The sequence below is a fragment of the Oreochromis niloticus genome, linkage group LG4, assembly GCF_001858045.2.
Source record: "Oreochromis niloticus isolate F11D_XX linkage group LG4, O_niloticus_UMD_NMBU, whole genome shotgun sequence".
In the NCBI taxonomy this organism is placed as follows: domain Eukaryota; kingdom Metazoa; phylum Chordata; class Actinopteri; order Cichliformes; family Cichlidae; genus Oreochromis; species Oreochromis niloticus.
The window spans coordinates 31,747,537-31,772,220 of NC_031969.2; the positions used below are offsets into that span (position 1 = coordinate 31,747,537).

Sequence of the window (24,684 nt, forward strand, 5' to 3'; positions counted from 1 at the left end):
TTTGTCTAGTTTTTGATTTTTTCCTCCTGTTTTTAGCTGCACAGGCTAAAAGATCGAAACCAGATTTTTTAAAACTGCCTTCAAAAATCATCCATAGGAAAAAAAAGACTTTCAGTGCTTCTTTTTCATTATGACATGTTTTTAAAGCATCTTATTCTGGTGTCTTACTGATGGTAGGTTCAGTTAGATTAAAAACACACTTTACTAAAGTGAAGGGACAGATAGTAAAATGCCAATGTTTTCAGCTACTAGAGAAGAGGGACTGGGATTACCTCTCCAGTGGTATCGCTGCTCACATCGCCCCGGTGATGTATGCGTGTACTCTGGGGGCTGTTAGAGGTCTGTGACGTAGGTCATGGATGTGGTTTCATGTGTATCAGAGCACACACACTCTGCAGCTGGGGATGTTCAGGGAAGCAGCACACTTCAAATTCAACCAGGAAGTGCAATGAAATGTTTCTCAGGGTGGTACAGCATTGGGTGGGGGTCACAAGTCCCTGTTTAATGCCACTCTGTCTTGCTATGCCAATCCTGACCAGTCAGTTTGAATTAGGGCATTTATTAATATTGTAGGTATTTGTTTTTGCATCTCTCACAGAGGCGATCATCACGTTTTAGTTCAATGCGCTGTTGCTAACTTAGTAACTTTAGAGATTTAGCTCCTGCTTGTAAGACCTAGCAAAACAAATCTGCCCAGTGTCCTCCTGCTTCACAACAACGTCTTGCTCACCTTGCACAGGAACAGCATGCTCTCTCTCTGCTGTGTCCGTCGGGTGAATGAACAGCATGTCGGAGTGGTGCACAGCGGGAGAGAGAAAAAGTAAGAGCTTCTCTTTCATCTGACTTTCTCTCTGAGCGATCATATTATATACAAATATAATAGGCTGTATATAAAAGATAGATGTAGCCACTGTCACATCACTGAGCCTTTGTTGCTGCCTTTCGGAGACAGAAGTCAGCGTCACATTCCATAAAACGTCTCCCAAAGGCACCGACGCAGCAAAGGCGGTCGAGAGGTCCAGTTCAGTGACATCAGGTGCTGAAGGTGAGGCAAAGCAAACTGTGATTGGGTGCAGCGTGTTAGCAGCCTATTTCCTAACTTAAATTAAAAGAAATTACCTTTGTTACAGTTATTAAGAAAGAGAAAACCTGTTTTTGTACCCGACTCCAGCATTTTTGGCTTTTTAACACGGGGCCTCGTATTTGGAGGCGAGCTACAGGCATCCTTTGCATCTCCATCACATTACAAGTGCTGGGATTTGTGTTCATGAACACAAATTATGAGTTATGATTTTGTGGCTTTACAGCGCAGCAACAACTCGTCTGCGTGCAGACAAAAAAGAAAAAGAGAGTGAGACCTTTGCCACTTATTGTGGTTTTTATTTCAGCAGTCGTCACCTTTCTTCACACCAGGGGCGAAACACTCCAGAGTTTGAGGAAACAGCTTCACGCCCTTTCGGTGTGAAAGCTCTCTCACTGCGATAAAGGCTGTATGTATGCGCGTCCTACTCTACCCTATCCGGCCATATTGTGCTGATGTGCGCTGGTTAAGTAGCGGAAGACTAGAAAAAGACTCTTATCCATATGCCTGAGAGCCCAGGAGTCGGTGTGATCTCTCCCCAGATGAAGCTCTCAGCTTCCTCGCCCGTCCTCTGCGGAGCCATATAGCAGGTGGCAGCGAGGATCAATGGGCCCCAGCCATTACCTCCTCTCCACTTCATATCTCCAGCCTCGTCTCGGTGGGGGGCCCGCGGGGCATGCGGCGCGTCTCGCTGCAGCACACCGGGAGAAATAGGGACGTTTTCCATTAGTCTAATTGCTCGGTTATAGTTCTATATTATTGCCGTGATCACCACTGTGGCTCGGTAATGACGGACCTCCCGTGACCCCACGTATAGCTGGTGGGTGTTATGTCTCCCCCGTCACCGCCCATCGAAACTCGGCTTGCAGCGGGCGTGGGCGGAGAGAACAAACTTAACGTGGAGATGAAAACGGGAGGATAAACAGCCCAAAAACGAGCAGAGCTCTTCAAATGTTTTGATGCAAGTTTAATCAAATAGCCTCAGCTATTTACATTCTCAACAGGTGCTGCGTTTGGCTGATTTATGGAATAAACACTGCAGTTGTAGTGCTTGTTCATTTGCCTCCGCTAAAAACTGGCAATATGGGGCTAATTTGCAATAATTTGCTGCTGCTGTGGCCACTGGTTAAGAATGTTTATATAATCATGATATAATAAGAAAAATGAAAATGAGTTTTTCATGCAGTTCAGGCCCTGTCAAACACAGCTCACGGACCCACTAAATGATAATTACATTCCTCAAGCACAGTATTACATTATACCCTCTTACATGGACTTTGTTCACGGTAAATGGGGGAGTATTATTTTCATTTTAAGGCGATCCAACCCGGTATTATTCCCACATCTGAGCTCCCTGGGTACAGTGGAAGGTTTCCCCCCATCAGCGATTACACGAGAAGTCTTCCATCAGTGAGCAGATGAGGTGAGGATTATAATGAATTCATTTACCCTCAAAGACGCTGCCTTTCTTCGTTGTGTTTGTAATATCCCATTTGCATACCTCGTACGGTCGGAAAGCTTTAGTTTAAGCGGTGTTGGACTAATCGGGCCTGAATATTTCACAGCTGACCTGTAGCTCTCCCTACAGGTCAGCACATAAAAGCTGCTTCCTGTTTTGGGTTTCCTCTCATACAGTCAGGATTGCTGCTTATTATCTCGCCTCCCACTCCTTAGTAGGAGAAAATCCTTGGCTGCCGTGATTCCTCTTTTTTTTTTTTTTAAATTCTTGTGTGTTTTTTTACAGGTGTGGGTATTGATCTTTTGCCTTTGCTGCAGGGGAGCGTGTTCACTTAAAAGGCCCGCTGATGTAGCAGAGCTTATTAAACAAATAGGCCAGAGAACAAGGCCACAATCACTTTGAATCATGAAGGAGGTTGCCCATCTTAAAGCAACACTGTATCAAATATGAAACGCTCTGCTAACAAGGTGTGTAATCTATTTTAATCAGATCATATTTTATGAAACAAGGAGAAGGTTGAACTTAAGTAAGAGAGAAAGATGGAGATTCCGAGAGGGGGAGCTGGGGATTGTATTTTGAAATCGAATGTGACGGCCAGGGACCACGACTTGATTTTACATGCATGGCTTTATAATGAAGCCACGGCAAATGGTCAGTTATGGTTAACTTTAGGGGGAAGCTGGAGCCTTGCTGTAATGGGAGGCTAATTCAGGGCCCATAACGCCTTGACAGGCTGCGGGAGCGGAGCTGGAATATGGAGAAGGATGTAAGTTGCAGGCTCCAGGGCTGAAGTTAAGGTCTGTATTTGTCTGCAAATTGCCACGTTGCCTGAGGATATAATGGGGTCAAGAGTGGCGTGGCATATTTTGTGCGCGCAGACATACTGTCATAGAAATAAACACAAAGCAGCAGCGCACAGCCTCCTGCCGAGAGACTGGCCAACTCACTCGAATCAAGTGCACAGGAGCGACTTGGTGTTGTCATTGCAATTCGGGCCATGATCATTTTTTTATGCCTTTACACTGACTGAGTTCATAGGCGAGTGTTTTCAATCATGTTTTTTTTCTTCTCTGCGCCATAAATTGTTTCAGATCCTGTGACACGACTAGACTTGGTTATGAATACATGAATATATATACACTCACAAGACCTTAGGTAGTGCCACTAGTCAGACGAGATAATGGATACAGAGACGTTATATACTGCTCTGGGAGCCGCCACTTGTTAGAAAAGATCTCCTTGGATTTTAATGATTAGAAGAAGGAAAAAAAATGAGGCTGAACACGTTTATTTCTTCTTGCTTTTGGAGAAATAGAAATCCTCGGCTTCTATGGTGAGTAATCATACTGCTCCTCGGTCATCACCACATCAAATGTCTGCCTACATTACTGAAAAAAATGTGCTCCTCTTTATCCAAAAATAAATAAATAAATAAAATGCTGCTATGGGAACTACTGCAGATATTAATAGATGTCTAATAATAGTTAGCAAGGTATTATTCACCGCTCTGGAAAGCACCACTTGTTGGAAGAGAAACTCCTCTGATATTAATCACTGTGAAGCACAAAGAGAAAGCATTTAACACCCCAGTGTTACAAAATGAAGATGCTGTTGTTTGCATCGTGTTATAAATTTGTTGGATCCTGAGCGCGCTCGCAGGGCCTCTTTGCCGCCAGCATCGGGGCGATGTGAGCGGGGGAGAGGGAGGAGGAGGAGCAGAGGAAGGAAGAAGAGGGATGCCTGCATCTTTAAAAGGTAGATGGAGTGAGGGAGCGGGGCGGATGGGTGGCTGGCAGGATTGTGCTGACGGCAGGGCTTTGGTTCAGAGCATGCCCATTAGAGGGAGCCATAAATCCTGGGCTCTCTGGGCCGGGCTGTGTCAGCAGTCCACTGAATGAATTGATTTTAAACGCCACTGAAAAAAAGAGAAAGTGCAAGGGGGGAGAGTGAGAGAGAGAGAGAGAGAGAGAGTGACTATTTAATTCACCCTCCGCCAGAAGCCCACACCCCGTTCCACCCCGCTTCTCAATTCAGGACTGCCGCTGAAAAGGGGGAGGAGAGAAGTCTAGAAACACTGAAACTGTCACCAGCAACAAGCCCAGGGCTACGCGGCCCCCACATGTTTGATTTAAACAGGAGGGAAACACACAAACCAAATACATAATCTCAAATTCCATGCAGCATTTGTTCTCCCACCCCTCTAATTTTTCCCTCTCAGCCCTCTCCTTTTATATCTCCACAAGAGAAATGAGACATATCGTAAAAAAGAGAGGGAGAGAGAGAGAAAGGCACCGCTGCATTTGAAATTCAAATGTGTTGGATTTTGAAATTGATGTATGTGTTTATTCATTTACGAGCAGCATCCATGTGTGCATGCATTTATATATTATCAGCAGCAATGAAATGCTGCATAGAAGCCTCGTAGCCCGTCTCTCTCCTCCGCGTGCCCCCTCGCCTTTGTTTCTTCCCCGAGCTGAAGCCGCTGTTATGTTCAGCATTGCAAGAAATGTGTTTGCGAAGAGACGCGCAGTAAATTGTACACGAGGACCGGTTTCACTCGGCCTTTGTTTCGTTTTATCTAAACGTGTAGCGACTTTCATTTTGTCTTGCTCTGTGCCCACGCCGTGACACCGCCCCCTCCACCCTGTTTCCCATGTACTTACCTGTTAGAGTGTCATCAGACACTGGTGGGAGTGCACTGCTGCCCTTGTAGAGAGCAGTGTTACAAGACCCTCTAAGGATCTAATCTGTATGAAACCTGCAATGCAAGTGGAATATAAGGAGAGGGTAGGGCGGGTGAAATCGATATCATATTTATCATATTCATAAATATGCAAAAATTGATCACGCCACACTCACCATAAGCGGAACACTCGTGTCTGTGGAAATAAAGATAAAGGAGCCGTTTCTCACTCCTTTCATATATTGTGCATGGGTCTTGTTGTGTATTAGGCCTTTTTATCTTTAATATTGACACAAAACTTAAAGCTGAAATAACTGATTTTTTTCTACTTTTTTCATTAGGGGGCAGAAAAACTCCACAGCAAACTGACTGACACGTGGCTCCAATGCATTGTCAGTTGACTAACAAGGAGACTGAACAAAACGAGGGGCTAAAAGAGGCTAAAAGTCGGGGGGGGTGGTGACAGCTGTGGGTCCGTCATGCTGGAGGACCTACTTCCTTTCATACTGATTGATTTTAATAGCTAATAACTGATCACTGGAGCTTTAAATGCACAGGATGCAGAAACCAAATTTCCTAAAAATTCAAATCTCTTCATAACATTCAGATATAATGGAGGGAGAAGGAGGGGCGTCTGGTGTGTGTGTGTGTATGTGTGTGTTTGGGGTGGGGGGGCATCCTCTCTGGCTCATTACGCTGTTTAAAGAGCCGGCGCCTCCGAATCACCTGCCCGACTCCACGCTTCAAACAAGCTCAGCCACCAGGGATCATACATCAACTTCTCCATCAGTCCCCCGGCTTCACTTTTTCACTATCCGGCTCCGAACACATGAGCCCCACATGCAACCCACACGGCGAATGTGGGAAAACAGATAGCATCGCTCGTTGAATACTGATCTCCCGCCTGCTGCAAAAAGCACAATAAATTAGTTACAAAGCAGCTGTTACGCTGTTACGTGCGTTATCCTGAATTTAATCGAATACCTTTGGTGGACTCGCAGCATCCCGGGCCCTGTTTGTGGCCCCGGCATTCCTAAGACACGGCTCCTCTGCATGTAAAAAGTACACTTTCTCATGCCTAATTACCCACGGGCTAAGGCATGAAGAGGATTCGCTGCGTATTACTATAAAGATTGTGAGGATATTTCACTTTGAAAAATGGTGAAGCGCACAGGACTAAGGGCTTGATTACAAGGAGTGGGGCACACAGCCTCTACATCTTCCTTCCCTCATTTCAATTATGGCTGACTGGAGGCACGGTGCTGCCACCGTCCTCAAATAAAACTAAAATATGATAAAGCTGAAATATCAGGCCCAGGACTGCGCCCAGCCTCGAGCCATGTGAGGCGCAGATCCTCGGCACGTAATTACAACATTTGCCAATATTTTTTTGACGGGAGGTTCAACATGGATATGAATGAAAGGGGGGAGGGAAGGCATGAGGAGCGTTCATGACACATGATAAAAAGCACATTTCATTCTGCCCTCCCTATGGATAACAGGAGACATGCCTGCACAGAGCGGTCTCTCTGTGAGAGGGTATAGATGGCTGTATTACTTTTAAGTTGCTAGATCATTACTCATGTGAAGATGCATGAGCTAAGTGAGTAGCTGCTGTCATAACAGGGGACAGCAAACATGGGGAGTGCTGAAAAGAGCTTGTCATGTCTAGTCATATGTATATATGGATGTTTAAAAGAAAAAGTGTTCCTGTTTTTGAGATAGCACCCTGTTATTTCACAACAATCCAGCTGCTGTAAGCAAATATTCTTTCAATGGGAGGACAAAAAAAGTGCTACAAAGCATATTCTCTATTCAATTCATGTTTGCCCTTTTAAGCGCTGCCCTTTGCAGCCCCCTGCAGACGGAGGCGGTGTGCGATGCGGCCGCTTTCTCAACATGACGCACCGACAAGGTGGATCTCCTCTTCCACGGTGGCCTTAACACCCCAGGCAGCCAGGGTGCATCCTCCTATGTCAGCGTTAATCACAGTCTGGCATGCCCGCCATGTCGCCGGTGCCACGCGGGGTCAGTGCTCCGCAGATCTGGGCATTCAGAGGAAATCCCGGCCAGCGTGGCGCGGAGTCTCCTGCTACACCGAATGCACGAGGAAGCGAATTGAGGAGTTGCGCACGTTGCGCGAACGTGATCTATTTAAGCCCGGTTTGGTGAAGCCACAGCTCAGAACGTAGTGCGGTGATTAAAGCGAGCAAAAAACACATGCTTATGGAACGTGTTTGGGACCTGACACGTCAGTGTAACCTCTTTATAAATCCTCTCTTATGACTGCGCAGTGCTTCAAATGAACAACACCAGCGTGGCCCAAAAACAGGTGTATTGTAGTTTCTTTATTTTCAGTATCGATTCAAATTTCAGAAAAAACGAAACCCTTGAAGTCTGCTGCCTAACATTTATGATTCACTCAGAACTGAAACATTTTCGCTGAAGTGTACATAATAACATTTTCCAAGTGTTCATTCTTCTTAGATTCAAGAACACGATATATCATTTTGTAGATCTGATCTTGGTCATTAAATGTTGGGGGGGGAAAGCGCGAAGCATTTCCTCTTCTACACTGAACTCGCTCACTGGAGCTCTTCTTTGATGTGTGTGTTTGAACGTGTTTACATATCTTTGTGGGGACCAAAAATTGAAAGTTTACCATGCTTGTGGGGACCAACAGGCCTGTGGGGACAAAATCCCAGTCCCCACAAGTTTAAACGCATCTTTTGGACTCAAAATGTGGTTTTTGTGTTATAGGGTTATAAATAGGTTACATTAGGTTTAGGGTAAGGGTTATGGTTTGGGTAAGCGGTTAGGGAAAGCATTATGCCAATTAGATGTCCCCACAAAGATATGAAAACACGATACTGTGTGTGTGTGTGTGTGTTTTGTCCTGTTGTTATTTTTTTCCTCTCACTGTTGAAGTGGCTCCAGCACCTGCTTTTCAAAGTGAAGGAGGAAATGTTTTGCAGAGGGAAGAGCTTCTGCAGCAAAATCAAGAACGATTCCGCCCCCTTCACTCGTCACAGTGTGGGGGATTCAATCAAAAGTCTGCCCTGTGACCTGTTCTCAGAGAAACAAACAGCCAGCAGAGTCTCCAAAGACCAAAGCCATCAGAGGAGGGCGGCTGGTGTGTGAGCTAAATCGTGGCACTTTTCTGAAAGCTTCCATCATAGAAAAATTGTGAGTTGTCGCAGTGGAGAGTGACTAGCATGGCGCTACATTGATACATTGATGCAGTGAATGCCTTGGACAGTGCAGTAAAAGTGCTGAGGTTGAAATTAAGCTGTTATCTCTGGCATGTATCACTAGGGAGGCAAGAAGCAGAGGTGCAAAGGCAGTAGCCTGTTTGCTTTACTGTTATTGCCTCTTTCCTCATGTTCTGCCATTTTAAATGAAACGCAAAGTTTGTTTATCTTTTATTTTAACAAATCTGCTTTGCCGTTTTACCGAAAATCCATTCTCGGTTCTTTTTTTTAAATAAAGTGCACAAAACAGGGGAGGTCACAGGATTTTCTTTTGGACTGTAGGAGTATGTGTAGCAGTTTTTGAGCTATCATTTCTGCCTTATCTTGAAATTAATGAAAGTAAACACAGCGCGTAACATGTGAAGTCCCTGAAAGGTACATTTTCTAAGACACATCATCAGTGTCGTTTTCCAGAAGCCGTTACCGAGTCACTCAAACACCCCACAGACCTTACTGTGAGCACTTCACGTCTGCCAACGTTTCACTGTTCAGCAGGAAACATTACTCTGTGCATGACGAGAGGCTGAGGATGTAAACACTAAAGGATTCATTTTTTGGTGCTTCGAGGCCTGCCAGGTGAGCTCTTATATAAAAGAGAACGCGGATGTCTCCACAGCCGAGATGGATAGATACCACCACAGGTCAGAGGGATTTTGGGTAAACTTTCCCTTCAGCAGACCTATACTGAGGTATTACCACCTTAAATGTAAGCAGCTGATATTACTAAAAACAGACGACTGTGTCTGAGAAAATTGGTGCATGTATCATTTATTTATGTGTTTACAATTATTTGCGACTCTGGAAAACACAACAAAATTGTATTTAAAACAATAAAAAAAGTCCTAGTTTTGGTGCGACATGCATTTTAACCATACATTGTTTCCTACTGAATATGAGTCTGGTGCATAATCAGCAGCTCATTAGTGTTTTGTCCCCATTTTCATCTTAACCTTCTATTAACAAAAGCATACATAAGCTGTCCTGGTATGATGAGGATTTAATTGAGTGTACAGTAAACAGCGGCTTCCTGGAGCAGGAAATAAAACTCATTTGCATTAAAGTCATTAAATGATATTAACATCAGCTTAAACAATGTTGTCCTAACACAGAATTTTGTATATTTTGGTGAAATGATGAGCCTGAACTGTGTGCCACTGAGCTTAGATTCGGGGAAATCTGCTTACCACAAAAAGTTTCTTTATGAAGCAGAAAAGCAGAGCTTTGAGACGCTGTTACAGACATGTAAGCCGAGAGCTCCCACACTTATAAATTCAGTAGAACGTGTGCTTGCATAGCACTAAATATTCACTTTTGATAAAGTGAATATTTATAGGTAATTTATTGAATTAGGTCTCTTTAATGTTTTAGAATGTGGGCTGAAGCTTTTGCATATTCCACCTATACCGTTCACATAGCGTAGTCTGCATGGCGATGATTTCACTAGTACACGTTTGAAATTCCTCGCCACAGTTTACTCCGTTGGCAGATATACATCTTTTTTTGTTCTTATCTTTGTTTCGGCTTTATTTTCTAACACCTATTTCTCTGCGCCAGCTCTCGCTGAACAGGAATACATAGGAAGTATTTTATTTGTACTTTTATCTGCAGTGTTGATTAGATAGTGAGTAGGACGAGGTTTGTTCAAAGCAGCAACTCTGAGCAGCAGAGTGGTGAGAATCCCACACTGCTGGAATTAATGCTGTGGAAATTTACCATTTTTATTATACCACTGTAAATTTCCCTGGAGAGCTGTCAGAGTACAGGTATTTCCCCACCTACATCAGTGTTTTTATTTCTTGACAGACCATAATTTGTTTGTAAATGTAATATTTTTCCAGTATCTTAATTTATTATACTTTAACTATTAAACAGTTATGCAAACAGGGAGGCGAGAGTTGCATTCCTAGTCACAGAGCTTGATTAATCAATTACCGTTAAGAGTTACGAAAAAAAGCCCAACACTTTGCAAACAACACTGGGGAGTACTGTGGTTTTAACTTTTAGAACCACAAACCCTTTTAGAGGCATGGGCCATAATGGTGAGGTAAACAAATGTATCACAATTATTTTGACAAAGATGCATTAATGTTCAAAATGTTGCACGTAGCACTTTATAAAAAATCTGCTTCAATGCATATCATCCTAAAGTAGACAGTGAGTAATATCCTTGAGGCACAAGGATTGGTTGATGTGACATTGCAAGATAATGACAAAAATCAACAGATTGGTCTTTAACGACGGAACAGAGATGCCATCCTTCAAATCCCGGACCTCGGCATCTTCTCTACACGCGAAGTTACGCTTTGTTTTTTTCCGGATCCCAAAATAAGTTTGCTCGTTAAAAGTTGTAATATGACGCTTGTACGTCACGTTTGTCTCCCCGGGGCGCGGCGAGTGAGGGGAACGTAGGTGCAGGTGCCGGTTCTGTCATGCCGCACCGACACCCCCGTGAGTAATCTGGTGCATGATAAACAGAGGGTCGAGGTGTCACAGGAACACCTCGGCGACTGGCACAAGGGTAATTACTCTTCCTGCGTGGGTGCAACTCAAAATTTTTGAACCTTTTCTTTCTCCAATCATACTTGATGGATTGAGTGGGAGAAGGCGATCATCTGGTTCTTAGCAGGCTCACTGAGCGTGGTAGGCCTCTGTTGATTAATGATATCTGCTGCAAGTCACCAAAAGCGGAAATTAAGTATTTCTGTTTAAATGTAACATTTGTCTCCTTTGCTGGTGTTGAGAAAGGCATTTGTCAAAATCCCCGGGCTTTGGCGATAGGTGGATTTCCTCAGGGAGCATGCTGGGAATTACTCCCTACTTTCACATTAATGGCATTCAGTGTTCCTATTTTATACCTTGAATCTACTTTTCACCCTTTAACCTCTGCGGTGGATTTTGAATATGTAATCGTTCACTTTTAAAAGCGGTCGGCCGCGCGGCAGTTTAGGATTAAGCATGTCGTAGATTTTTGCAGAAAGATGAGGAATGACCTTGGCCGTGTGATTCCCGATGGCATCTCTGTCTGTGGTGGGCACACGGGAGGGGTTCTGGTGGTTTCACTGGTTGAGTTGGGTTACCGTTTGTGCTGATGGCGAGCCCCTGCCACGCTGGAACGGAACAGACTCCGGCTCCCGAGGAGACTAATGGTTACAGGGCCTGGCCATCGTCCAGTGCTGCCCCAGCCACTGCCTCTCCCGTCGCTGGGATATCATTACCTCCAATGTGTTACATCAGACTCGCTTGGTCAGGCTCTGAAACAGTCAATACTCCACAATTTAGAAAATCAGCCAAGTTTGCAGAAACAAAGAGGCAATATCGGAAATAAAGACGGATATATAATCTGACGCCAGGCATTTTTTCATGCTGGCTGAATTATTTGTTGTCCGGAAGGTGGGGATGAGGAAGGGGTAGAGGGGAAGGAAGGAGGGAGGGAGCCAGGGATCTGTCAGAGGTTAGAGGAGGTGGTCAAACGGCCTGAATAAACGTGCAAATCACAGTGCCCAACCGCTGACCCTCCCCGTCTCATACAAGCAGCCTCTACTTTTTCCATCAATGGAAATCTAATTGCTTGAAAAGCGATCAATGGAAACTAAATTGGTTTTGTGTGGAAGCGAGCATGGAATAAGCTCTGAGCCGTTTTAATGTGTGTTGGTTTTGCATCTTAAATCACGGTAATATTTGGAGCGGGCCCCTGTTCTCTGGAGGGGGTAAACTTTGGTAATGTCGAGACACCGGGGAGGAGGCACTCAATCAAGCTCCTAATAAAAATCACGGCCTTAATTGTTTTTCCAAACTCATAAATCGTCCAGCTTAATGGGTTAATATTAAGACTTATAAGAGGACGGCGCGCTGCATGTTTTGGAGTGGCCGGGAGCTCCTCATTGTGGAGCTGCGACCACTGATAACCCTCTAGTGATCTGATATGACTAATCCCCTCTAATCCTTAATACACTCCTTAACATGCTCCTAACTGACAGCAGTCGATATGGGTGCACTTCTCTGTCTTATCGCTGATCTCTTTGTCTTTGTGCACGCTCTGCAGTGAAATTTGCTCTCCCACTCATCCTTTTGACTGAGGATCACTGGCACATCTGCATCAGTGTCACACGTTTTAGCTCCGAGTGCTTCTCGATAAGCTGAGGGTTGATCAGAGTTTTGAAATTGCACAGGGTTACTGAAGGGCTCGCAGAAAGTCAAGCATGTGGCGCTTATGCGATGGAAAGCCGAGCCCGTTTCTACCGCAGTATCCGAAACTGCTTCTTTTTCCCCCTCCAACTTGTCTTTCCCGGCGGACAGCTAGATGGACTGCACGGGAGGCTGGGATGTGGCTGGTGCCCACCGATCGTGTAGCCTTACCCAGGAAAGAACGGTCCCAGCAGAGTAATTTATTGACAGCATTGAGATGTGTTTCTGCCCAGGTGCTTCTCTCAGCCATCCCTCAGGTGCTTATCTATCAGTTATCAGTGCAGACAGAGCACAGACCCAGGTTGTATTTCTGTCTGCTATTGTAATTACATTGTAATTGATCTGAGGGTGTGCTGGGCAGTGCCCGTGCAGTAACTTTGCAAGGGCTTTCCTTTCTTTTGTTATCTGGGAAAGTGCTACGGTATCATTGCGAGCAAACCTTGTAATTGTTTTTACAACCTGCTGTTGCTGGACCGAAACCATCCCGTAAAAGCAAGACGTAAAAGATAAAAAAGTGATTACGAAGCAGAGAAAATTACACAGACAAGACTTTTAAACAGCTGATCATGAAATCAAATGTATATATTTTCGCTCTGGCCTGTGGCGCTGCTTATCCATCTAGATCCTTTTGGTGTACGTTTCCCATTTTTTGGAAATACTGACTTTAAAATTTCGCCTTCTCTTGACTATAATGGAGCCAAATGAACCTCATGCTGTGTTGCTCAAAAAATCCCCCTCCCCCCAAAATGGAGAGAAACTCTGCAACAGTTTCTTTTTGCAGAAATCATGACCTGGTTACTCAAAAATATCCCGGGGCCTCGCTGTGAGCACAGACTATTTTCTTTCTGTTGAACGACACCGTTCTAACATATGTTTGTGCAAAAGGACACGTGCATCTACCTGCGAGGTGTGGCTCATAATCGCAGCAGGAGGTGAACATTTATCTGGATTTATCTGGGTCACAATTTCTGAAAAGAGACATTGCAGCTTAGCTATACACATGCTCGGGTTACTCACAAAAACAGCTTGGAAAGAGCCAAAAGAAAAGTATGCAAGCTTGGTTTTCGGACTAACTGTCCCTTTAAGCAGGTTTGAACTTTTTTGAAAGTCATAACATGGGCATAGAAAACATGCTGATTAGTTGCTATATGCACAGAAATGCTTACATGTCAATATCAGCTTTATTGGAATTAATGTTGATCCTGAAAATCCGACAGCTTGTCTTTTCATTTTCTGTGCCGTCACCCTCGCAACAACACCACCACCACCAAACGGCACGGCGCGCGTATCATTCCGATCACGCATATTAACCAGCCCTCGCCACCCATCAATCTTTTCACCACCATTTTGTAACTGATGCTGAAATGATGTTATAAATGAGGGTTGAAAATATCCCTGCACTGGCCTGCATCAGCAGTCTGAGGGCCTATCGGATGTTCTCCACACACATCTGTGAGCTGTACTCACCTCTGGGAAATTAGCAATCAACCTTTTACCAGCCAACACCTGTATAAGCAACACAACATCACCACCCAACCCTTGTAATGTCAGGTCGCACACCCTCGCACGCCTGTTGTGTTGAAGATGTTTTGTTACCCTGATCGTAATTTCGCATCGCTAATCACTGCCGTGGCATGTAATTTGCATGTTGACTCCTTCCGAGTAATAACAGCAGCCTTAAAGCGGCGCTGAAACCATCTGAAACCAGCGTTCGTCCTGAAGCTCTTGTGCAGTCTAATGTAAGTATGCACGCTCTCCCTCATGATCCCTCATTTATCATTTTGACACTGGCTACTTTTTTGAAGTGGAGAAAAATGTTGCAGTCAGCTCTTCCTTTGGTCTCGGAAAATATGTGCGAATGAGCGCGCGTATGTGTTGCGTGTGCGTATTTTCAACTGCTTGTGGAAGATAGAGGAGAGGCGTGTGTGCGTGCGTGTGTGTGCATTGTGTTTGTGTACATGCATCAGTATGATTAAGGAGCGTGGAAACATGGCACTGGCTATTTACTGCTGATAAACCAGAGTGTGCATTTGTTGTTGTGTTGCATCGCCATTTCCTGGTCGCTTGTTATTCTTATTCTGATGCTCCATCTATCCTGCTTTATGTAAGACAAATTGTTTCCTATTTTTAGGAAGCTTGTTGACCTGATACAGGAAAAAAAAGGAAGGCTTTTCAAAACGTAACATTTTTTCTATCATTTAGCACCATTTTAGTTCGCTTTAAGTTAACTTTATGCAACTGTTGGACGTCACGTAGGCACCTCTCCGCTCAGTTTTGACCCAGAAATGCTGTTTAGCAGAACTCCTGACATTTACCTGAGCGTGGACTAATATCCGTGTTAAATTGCATCAATAGATATCCGAACAGGTATCTGTATTGATTGTCATGGAATCGATTGGTGACATTATGATCCTTCTCACAATGTGCTGGTGGAGAGCCTCTGATAAACAGTCTGATCCATCTAGCTGCACAGAGGGATAATGTTACTTGGCTTTTCTGCTGTGTGCGTGCGTGCGTGTGTGTGTTGGAGTGTGTCGTGGCAGGTTACAAATGAGTTTGTTTGTGTTCTGGCCGCACAAACCTTTTATGCCCCGGGCTGTGTGTGTTGTGTGGGTGGGTCTTGGAGAATGCGATAGAGACTAAGGATCTGTAAGTGTGTGTGTGTGCGTGCCCAAATAGCTTTATATGTGTGGGTTGGTTATGAGTTTGAGATGCTTTTTTGGTATTTTGCCTGTTGTTACCACCTTAAGCCATATAGTTTGCTGTCCACTCGGTTTCGATCTCCGTGCTCGCGCCGAGGTCAAGAAGGTGACCTATTGGTAAAAGTGCCTTGCGTGCCAATAAATGCCTAGCAGTATTAATCACATAGGAGCCCTCACTCTGTGAAGAGGTCAATGCTTTAAAGGGCACCCAGAGAGCTGCCTAAGACTGAAATACAGCCAGGGCATCTTTCCGGTTGAATGTACCAAAAGTTTTATTAGTTCCCCCAATGAGGTCAGTCTGCCCTGCATAAATGAAATCTGTCGATATCCCATTATAGGCTTTTGGAACTTGATTGTGAGGCATCTGTCAGATGCATATTTCATTCTAAATTTAGTTAGCTGGCTGTAAGTAATGCATACATTACCACCAGCTTATTTCCCAGTGTACACGGCTGCAGAACATCTGTTTTTCTATTAAGTGAGAGATGAAATATTAATCTTAAAGCAAATCTGGTGCGAGTCAATCACTGACAGACCGCAGTGACAGCTGCTGTGAAAGTAACACCAGCATGTCAGGTGTCTGCCTCGATACATCTGATCATGACATCAACACGCACTGTACCTCAGAGCCAAAACACGAACGGGTTCAGCGGATCAAATGGACTCTTTTATTAACTGGGTCGATCTAAGCTTGTAATTGCAGAGCGGTTACATTTAGAGCTCCGTGCTGTTGATGTGGTCAAAAGGAGCACGTGCGTGCATCGTCTGTGCTGTGGCGTAGACATTAGCTGCGAGCGCAGGCAGGGGAATGCAGGGCCCTGACAGCAGCAACAGCATAAGTCTGCCTGAATTCTGCAGCATTTGTTCGGGGATGAACAGGAACCAAAATCAACATACATTACATGGCTGAGTAATGGAAATGAGAGAAACACTGATGGCCATGATTTTCAGCAGAATTAGTCATCTGCACTGGCTCTAAGTCATTCCCATGCACGACTGCCTTAACAGATGTGTACGATCAATACATCAATATAATGTATGCTCCACGTTTTCGTTCACGTTTTTCCTTTCTGCCTGTTGAAATTGCCGGATGGTTGGAAATCAGACGTTGGGACAGCAAGACTTCCAACGAGCCGCGTTGACAACACGTGAAATCAAAACCCTACAAAAAAAGTCTGCAGACCTCTTGAATATTTTATGTGATAGATTTTTACATTAATCACTAAATACACCGTCCACCCATTCAATGTATCAATCCACTCTGAGAATTTATTGAACAAACAGGGATCCATACTATGTAATTATTGCCCTCTAAATAGCCCCAGTGAATACTTGAAAAGCTAACTGTATGTCAATATTGCTCAAAGGTGAATTCTATTGACATGCAGCATTTGAAGAATTTAGTATTTGTCTTGGTTACCAGGTGACGGGCACAGAGCTTAGCTGGAGGCGCCTGTATGGCACGTTTCTCATCGCTTAGACTTTAACACTACAGAAGAGTGCAAAACTGTTTATTTTAAGATAACAACACACACACACACACACACACACATATATATTACATTATGACATTAATAAATAAAGAAAAACAATCATTTGTAGAGCTGCTTGTGTTAGACAAGTGAAAATAGCAACATTTGTACAATCTTTAGAGCTTTGCAACAGACGATGTAACGCAGGAAAGTTTATTGGATAACAACATTATATTTTAATAGTTGTTGCCTAATGTTGCTTCTGCTGCAGGACTGTTAGGTTTACATTCAGTGCTTTTCATCAGAAACATATTGAGTTGGCACAATAGACTCATAGACGGCAACAAGACAGGTCAAAAGCTCTAAACAAGGCCTTTACATTGAGACTAAAGACAGGTTTTCATTTTAACCCCCACAGGAAGCGTGGGAGGGCAGAAACACCATTTCTGTATGTTAATTTGTCTGTCGGGTCTGTCGGTTGTCCATCTGGTCCAAGCCACACATATTTCACCTTCAATAAAAAGCAAATGTATATCAACACTCTTCAGGTTTTGTGGACATGTGATCTAGTGTCCAAACAACTGAATATTTAGATGACTAGAAACAAAGGAGTTCCTGCTGGAGCTCCACTTTGGCAGTGCTCACCTTTATTTTACACCCGAGCCAGTGTGAAAATGTACAAAAGTATGTTACTTGGGTGGGTCAATAATGCTGCCCTGGGGAGATGAAGGACAATAAATTCTTCATTGTCAAAGTAAAAGTAAGTGCTAATTAGCTAACGTTTGCTAGCTACCTAACATTGATCCACGGGTCACTGTAGTCAGCGCTCCAGGGCAGTAGTGTCAAAGCAATGATATTTTTGTTAGCTTAACACATCTTGCAAGATAAATCTATTAAAAACTTTCTTTTAAAGGCAGTTTGAGTATCCCACCACTGACAGCTCGGGTAAACGTTAGAGTTTAGTAACTGCTTAATGAACTAGCCTGCATTTCGACTAAGTAAACCTCGAACAATTAACCATCCCAGTCCCATGCTGCTGCTGTTGTGTTGAAAGTCACGAGCGTCTCACGGCTGTCCTTTGGTATTAGTCCTGTGATGCATTGGCCTATGGCAATACTGAGACGGCTCTCTCGCTCCCAACGTGTCACATATGGAGAAAGACTCCGTGGTGTCACATTTAAAATCAGTGGGTAAGCATGATGTGCAGGGTAAATGTTGTAAAGGGACATATTTTATCCAAACCGCAGTCTTTCGGTAAGCCTAACAAAGTAGGGCTTCGTGCCTAAATCTAACTAGGGAGTGAAAACAAAGTGCAGAGCTCTTAAACAGGACACAAACCACAGTCTCCTGGCTGAGATTTACTCCAACACCATCCTTCTAACTTCCAACAGCGGACTTCCACTAATGTCATCGACCAGTGTTGCGGTGGCCGGTCCACCAAAAGAGACGTTATGTCTATCTCCGCCACGGCACCAGTTTCTGATGTAATGGCAGTATTTGCTGTTGTAGGGTGGCATTTACCTTCCAGTCCTCTAGGGAGTGCCCAACTATGTGTAAGACAATAAAGAATAATAATAACAATGCTAATAAAAATCCCAAATGCACAACATCATTAAGCATATATGCAGCAGTGCAGTTTATTAATGCAGAATGTGTCGCCATTATGGCCCACATGCTGCATCGGTGTCTTCCATTGTTCAGAGGCGCGCGCTGGTGCTGAACTGTACGTCCCTGCAGATTTCCCCGCAGGCCCGATTGTGTGCCGACACAAGCAGAACTGTCCTCCGTCTTGAGCTAAAGATGCTTGGACATTAGCATACACAGGTTGTCAGTGGTAAATGAATGACAAGACTTTCATCTCCCGATGTGTCAGCCTCGCTTAGCGGTGACACGGTTCAATGTGCCCCGTAAAGTGCCACTGTGGTAGCCGGTGGAACCAGCACGCGATTGAAACCCAGCCTTGCAAAGATTACTTAATAAATAGAATAATTTCGCCATCAATATTATCCCAGCTCTGTGACAATGTCAAAAGAGAGCAAGAAAACAACCAATCTATATTTGTTATGAAAGTTTGCCATTGTCTGTGTTCTCGTGTGCAGCCGTTTAAGCCGTAATGAAAAATGGAGGTATGTTTTGTATGGGGAGGAAGAGTTTTATAAGTGACTTTTGTTTTGATTTTTTATTGCTCAGCTTCTGTATTTTGCAGTCCTTTCTCTATAGCCGGACAGCTCGAGGCTTTTCATGAAGATGCACATATTTTTTACAGGTGATACTGACTCAAGACAGATATGGTTGATGAACTCAATTACTGTACATAAATTTAACTGCGATAGTTAAAGCGATGTCAATTAGTTTTTGTTGGGAATATTTAATGCTCATTAAAAATTAAATCTACGAAGGCTCACTTTGCAGAGAGAAAATTTAAAGCATGAATATTTTATGAGCCCTGACTTGTCTGTCTTGATGACCGTGACTAGTTCTGCTAGCAGCTGCTCGGGATTTTGCAACGCCGCCACGTGATCCAGCCCCCAAACTTCTGACGTCCTGTCCTTAAAATGGATGACATCTTGATTCCCCGGTAATGAAATCATCACTGGGATATTGGGGATGGTTTTAATTCTGATTAAAAGTCATTTTTTAAAGAGATGACCTCAAACATCTCACTTCTCTCATCTCCGCTCTAATTCTTCATTTCCCATTGCTCGGAGCCGAAGTCCTGAGTTGGCAAAAATCTGCTCGTGAATAGGAAACGTTTATCAAATTTCTCCATTAATCTGATGTGGAGGCCTTGATTAAAATGCTACCCCACACAGACAACGCAGATGCTCAAAGTGCAGACTTATAGGAATGCACAGATTGATACAGATGTGTCGCGCTTCTGTGCTTTGTTCGGTCGCAGAGGGTGGCTGCTGAGAGAATCGATAAAGGGAATGCTCTGTGATCGGGGGGGTCGGCTTTTGTCCTTAGTGTTTATCCTGACTCAGCACAAAGTCAAAAAGGCTGCATGTGACCAAAGGGAAGACTGATGTGCCGAATACCCCCCCCTCCCTCGCCTCCCTCCACCCTATCTGACCGTCAGGGATTCCACAGAGTGAGCAGAGATTGATTCTCTCCCCACCTGGAGATATAGGGCTTGTTTTTCACATAGGGCGATATGAGACTTTCAGAGAGGGTCTGGCTGTAGGAGTGGTGGGGTGGGGGGGGAGTCTTGTGCAGAGATGGTGGGATTGGTATTGGTGGAGATGACAGGGCGGTGATGTGGGGATAGGCAGGGTTGATTGGAGCTGAGAGAGAAGTGAAAAACTGAGACAGAGATGGAAAAGCTGAGGCTCGCTCTCCGAGACTGAAGGGATTGGACCGCTGCCTCATTCCAGCCATCCTGCGCCCAGAGACTCCACTCAGGCCAGGCCGGTGTTGCTTCTGGACAAGTTGTCCTCAAGCGTATAGATCTGCTGTCTTCTAATGCTGATTGATATTAATCAAATTGTCTTTGACTGACACAGCAGCCAAGAGCCACGGTTTCTTAACCCAAAAGGCAATTTTCTAAAATGGGCTCGGGTTGAAGTCTGCAGGCGTTCTTGCCGACTGCTCCTGCCAGGGCCACTGACCCCTGGATAGCACATGTAATGGATGAGTACATATGCCTTGTGCTGTCTCCCTCTCTCTGAGCGGAGGAGACATGAACTAATTAATTACGGGGGATGTTGGCCAGGCTGGACGCTGACACGATCGTTGTGGCTGTGTGGTTATTGACTACTCCGCAGAGGAAAGTTGCTCATTTAGCACTGTGTTGCGAGCCTGGGAGGTCACTGATCATTGTGGAAGGAGCATATGCTCTGTGTTTGTCTGTCTCTCGGCTTGTGTTTGCCTCGGTCACGTGCAACGTGCACGCGCGAGCATGTGTGTTTTCCTTCTTGCAAGTGTGTCAGCTATTAAACGCATGATGTAACCAGTAAGCATATTTGCACCTGTCAGTTTTTTCTGTTTTTTTCTTTTAGACTAGCCAAAGTGTTAAAGAAAAGCCCGTCGTAAAGTGCAGCTTTTATTTCTCTGAGATCAAGTGTGGTTGTGGACATTCCAAGAACATGGCAAGTGGAGTAGATTAGAGGGTTATGCCCTTGAACATCTCTGGTTCTCAGTATTATTCTGAAAATATAGATTACAGACTCGGGGTCAGGGAGAGCACCACGGGAGACTATAGAAAACCGCTGCAATCATCTCAGCCGGTCTCCAGCTCTGGTTCACATATGCTTTAGAAATTCTAATTTGCACAAGATGGATGTGGAAAACTACTCGGATGCATCTTAAAAACAGATGGATTATGATGACCATGCTTTTACAAAGCACATTGCCTAAATGGTGAGAGCCTTGCTGTGTCAGAGCTGGTGGTGTTTCAGCTTTAACTGGCGCTCCTTAGGGACCCATCTTCAGGGGAGGAGATGCTTTTCTAATTGCTTTGGCTTTTGCCTTTTGGTCCTTAGGCATGCGCACCGAGGGCATGTGAGTGGTTGAGGTGGGAAGATCTTTGGGGAGATAACCTTGGCTTGTGTTGCAAATATTGTCAATGTGAGAGAGAGAGAGCTGGAGAGCGATCGTGCTGCTGTTTTATTTATAAGGGTTAACACAAGGCTGCAATTCTATATAATATATAGTATATGTATAAAAAGCCTTATTTACTATTTTTCTGACAAGTGGGATTGAGTATGGATCCCCAGTTATGAATTACCCAATTTTTAAGAGATGTTAGTTTGTTATGACTTGTTGACTTTAAGGATCAATAATTGATCCCTTAGAGGGAACTTTGGACCTTTCATCCACATCATCCCTTAAGCAAAGCAGATGTAAGCAGACATATAGTATTGCAGTTGGCTAGACTGGGGCTAATGCTTAAGTGTGGCTATGCAAAATCACACAGTGAAAATATGGCGCAAACATATTTTAATTCAATAGAAAAAGTTTGCATAACATAGCTGCAATAGAAAAAAACTGCTGGAGACTTTCAGCATATTTTTGGTTTCTTTTCACCATAAAATAGAGAATGACCCACAGCCGAGATTTGAAGAGAAGTTTATACCCGACATAGATGTGGTTAAAGGAGGGTCTGTAATTCGTCAACGTAATTGGCTGCCGTTTGTCATTTAAAATATTTGTAGCTGTTTTTTCTGTTGAGACATATCCGACTGTCTCCGAACAGAAGTGGGAAACCTCAAGGAGGAAGCAGCTAAAGTACGCAGCTCAATTAAAAATGGCTGTTAATAAATTACACCTTTAGTATCTTTTCTCTCTGCTGTCATAAATCTAATAAAGCAAAGGTCTTGTGGGTCTCCTCATAATAGATGAAGACAAAACTCCCCCCGGGACCAATTAGACCACCAGGAAATTACTATCTACTGGATTGTGTACCATTAGAAACATCATATCGAAGAGCTTTTGAACAAACACTTGTGAGGAAAACATGATTTAGGAGATTCACACGAGGCTCTGAGAATTTATGTCGTCTTTCTTCTGGGGGCTCCGGTTGCAGCGATTACGAGTTGACCCAGCTGTATCCGAATCTAACGGCTGATAATCCCCGGCTGATGGAGGTGACAGTGATGTCGCGCAGACAGGCTGACGGGAGTAGATTGGCAGGTGTATCTTGCCGTGGTTATTGAGAGGTGAGCTGAATTGGTGGGCGGCGGGACGAGCCTCTGCCTGGCTACAGGGACACGGCGAGTCGTACATTTTTAATGGTTTTCAGGGGCTGCTTACGCAGCTCCTTGTTACTGCCCATCCAACCTGTCATGGCACTGGGCCCACCAGCCTGAGAAACAGGCCTTCCTTCAGACACCTCAATAATTTAGTGCATGTGTTTACAGAACGTTGACAAAGTCAAGTGCACTGGCACTGTATACATCCGGGGATGAATAATACATGTGGCCGGTTCAAGAATGTGCCTAGTGGTATGGAAGTTCAGATCTACCTCACATAAGCAGAGTAAATGTCCTGACATTTCAAATATCCACTGTGCTGAAATGTGCTGAACGCACAGAACTGCTCTGTGAAGAGGGAGAGTTGGTGGTGATGGGGGTGCAGCTGGTGATGGTGGGAGGGATGAGGACTGTACTCCAGAAATAAAGAGTTTCTCTCTCAGAACAATGGCCTGAAACAAACCCTGCATGGCCGCGGGCTCTTTGACGGGATGTTACTTGTTTGATGCCTCCACGCTTTTATCTGTTGTTTGAGATGCTTAGGAGAATTACAGACAGTGAGAACATGTGGGAGTTATGTTAAGCCAGAATTACATGTTTTGGGTTTTTCCCTTATTTAAGACTGGGAATTCACACCATGATCCCAGGAGGATAAAAAAGAAGAGATAAAGAACTCTGGAAATGGAAGGCAGGAATATACACAGCTTTTTTTCTTTTTTTTGATCTCCCTCTTTCCCATCAACTGAAGTGCTGGAATCTCATCAGGAGTGAAACGATGACTAATCAGTGTTTTACAGTCCCTCTGGTGCGCCAGCCCGGGACACCTAAAGGCCTCTCATTTCACTTGTATGTATGCATGAGTTTGTGCGCCGTTAAAAATGCCACAAACAAATCACACTTACTTTTGTATGTAGTTGTAGCAGGAGCAGGGATCGATAAACAAACTCCCGCTGCTTTTTTTTCTTTTTTTGAATCCTTATCGTTCTAAAAACGACAACCGGCACGGACGAATTACAGCTTCGCCAGTCGCTGCAGCATTTTACAGTGGACAGAGATATAAAACACCTCCTCAGTCACTCCCAATCAGCCTGATTTTTATGCACGCCGCGACATGTGTGCAGTGCAGTGGATCACATTTCAAACCGAGTTATTTGCAAGGAAGACATTATGCAATATTATGTTGGACCTGTGTACACTACATAGGCAAACACAAACAGACATTGCTTGCTTTTTGTTTTCCCCAGGCAACATCGGTGTCTCTGAAATGAAGCAGACAGCAAACATTTCCTGTTTGTTACATTGTAGGTATTATGCTGTCTCTACTGGAACAGGCGCCCGAACCACTAGCAGAGGCACAAAACACACACTTCAAGCCTAATGAATTTTTTCACATAACACAGAGTTTGAGTTTTGTAATTGGTGAGGAAAAGGTACTCCGAAGTGACACGATCTTCAAGTCGATATCTCTGTCATCGGATATGCGAGACGCCGTCAGATTGCAGCTCCGTCGTTACCCGAGTCTGATTTGCATTTGAGTCTCACCTCACGTGGAGGTGGCAGGAAGCACAGGGCGAGTGCCTTTTGCTTATTTTTCTGTTTTGCTCACCAGGCTTGCGCCCCAGGCCCAGACCCTCAAATGCCTCAGTAGCCCCAAATTGCATATGAACTGGTTTATGGGAATTTGATGAATTTTAATTTTTCTAATGGCCACGAGAAGAGTTGTAGCACCTCAAAAACTGGAGGCATACTACTTTCTTACACTCCTTTGTTTATATTGTAACACTGAAAACAGCACTAACACATGCGGAGTGTAAACTAGTCTTGCTTGGTATTAATTGATGAAAGAACAACAATGAGAGAAAAGTCATGATTTGTTTTTCCAGCTTATTGGCTGAAAAGACGATCATGGAACAAATAAAGGAAAAATACTAATGGTTTGGGTTTTTTTTAATGCATTTTAATTGTTGTGTATTGACAGCTTTACACTCTTATTTTTGGGTTACGTACCATAAATAAGACAGACTGCAACCCTGAGCAGGAATATAATTCAGACTGATTAGGCGTTTATTAGCTCCTGATGAAGTCTTAAAGTCTTCAGGTGCTGGTTTGCTTTTTGCCCGCATGCTTGAGGAAGAAATTGATGTTTGTCTTAAAGATGGAT

The 24,684-nt window shown here is 44.1% G+C and overlaps 1 protein-coding gene across 15 annotated transcripts in view; it reads left to right on the forward strand.

Moving 5' to 3' along the window:
- The window catches only part of LOC100705667 (RNA binding fox-1 homolog 3), a 422,442-nt gene that overhangs the window by 217,360 nt on the left and 180,398 nt on the right, over window positions 1–24,684 (forward strand). The window lies entirely within an intron of this gene.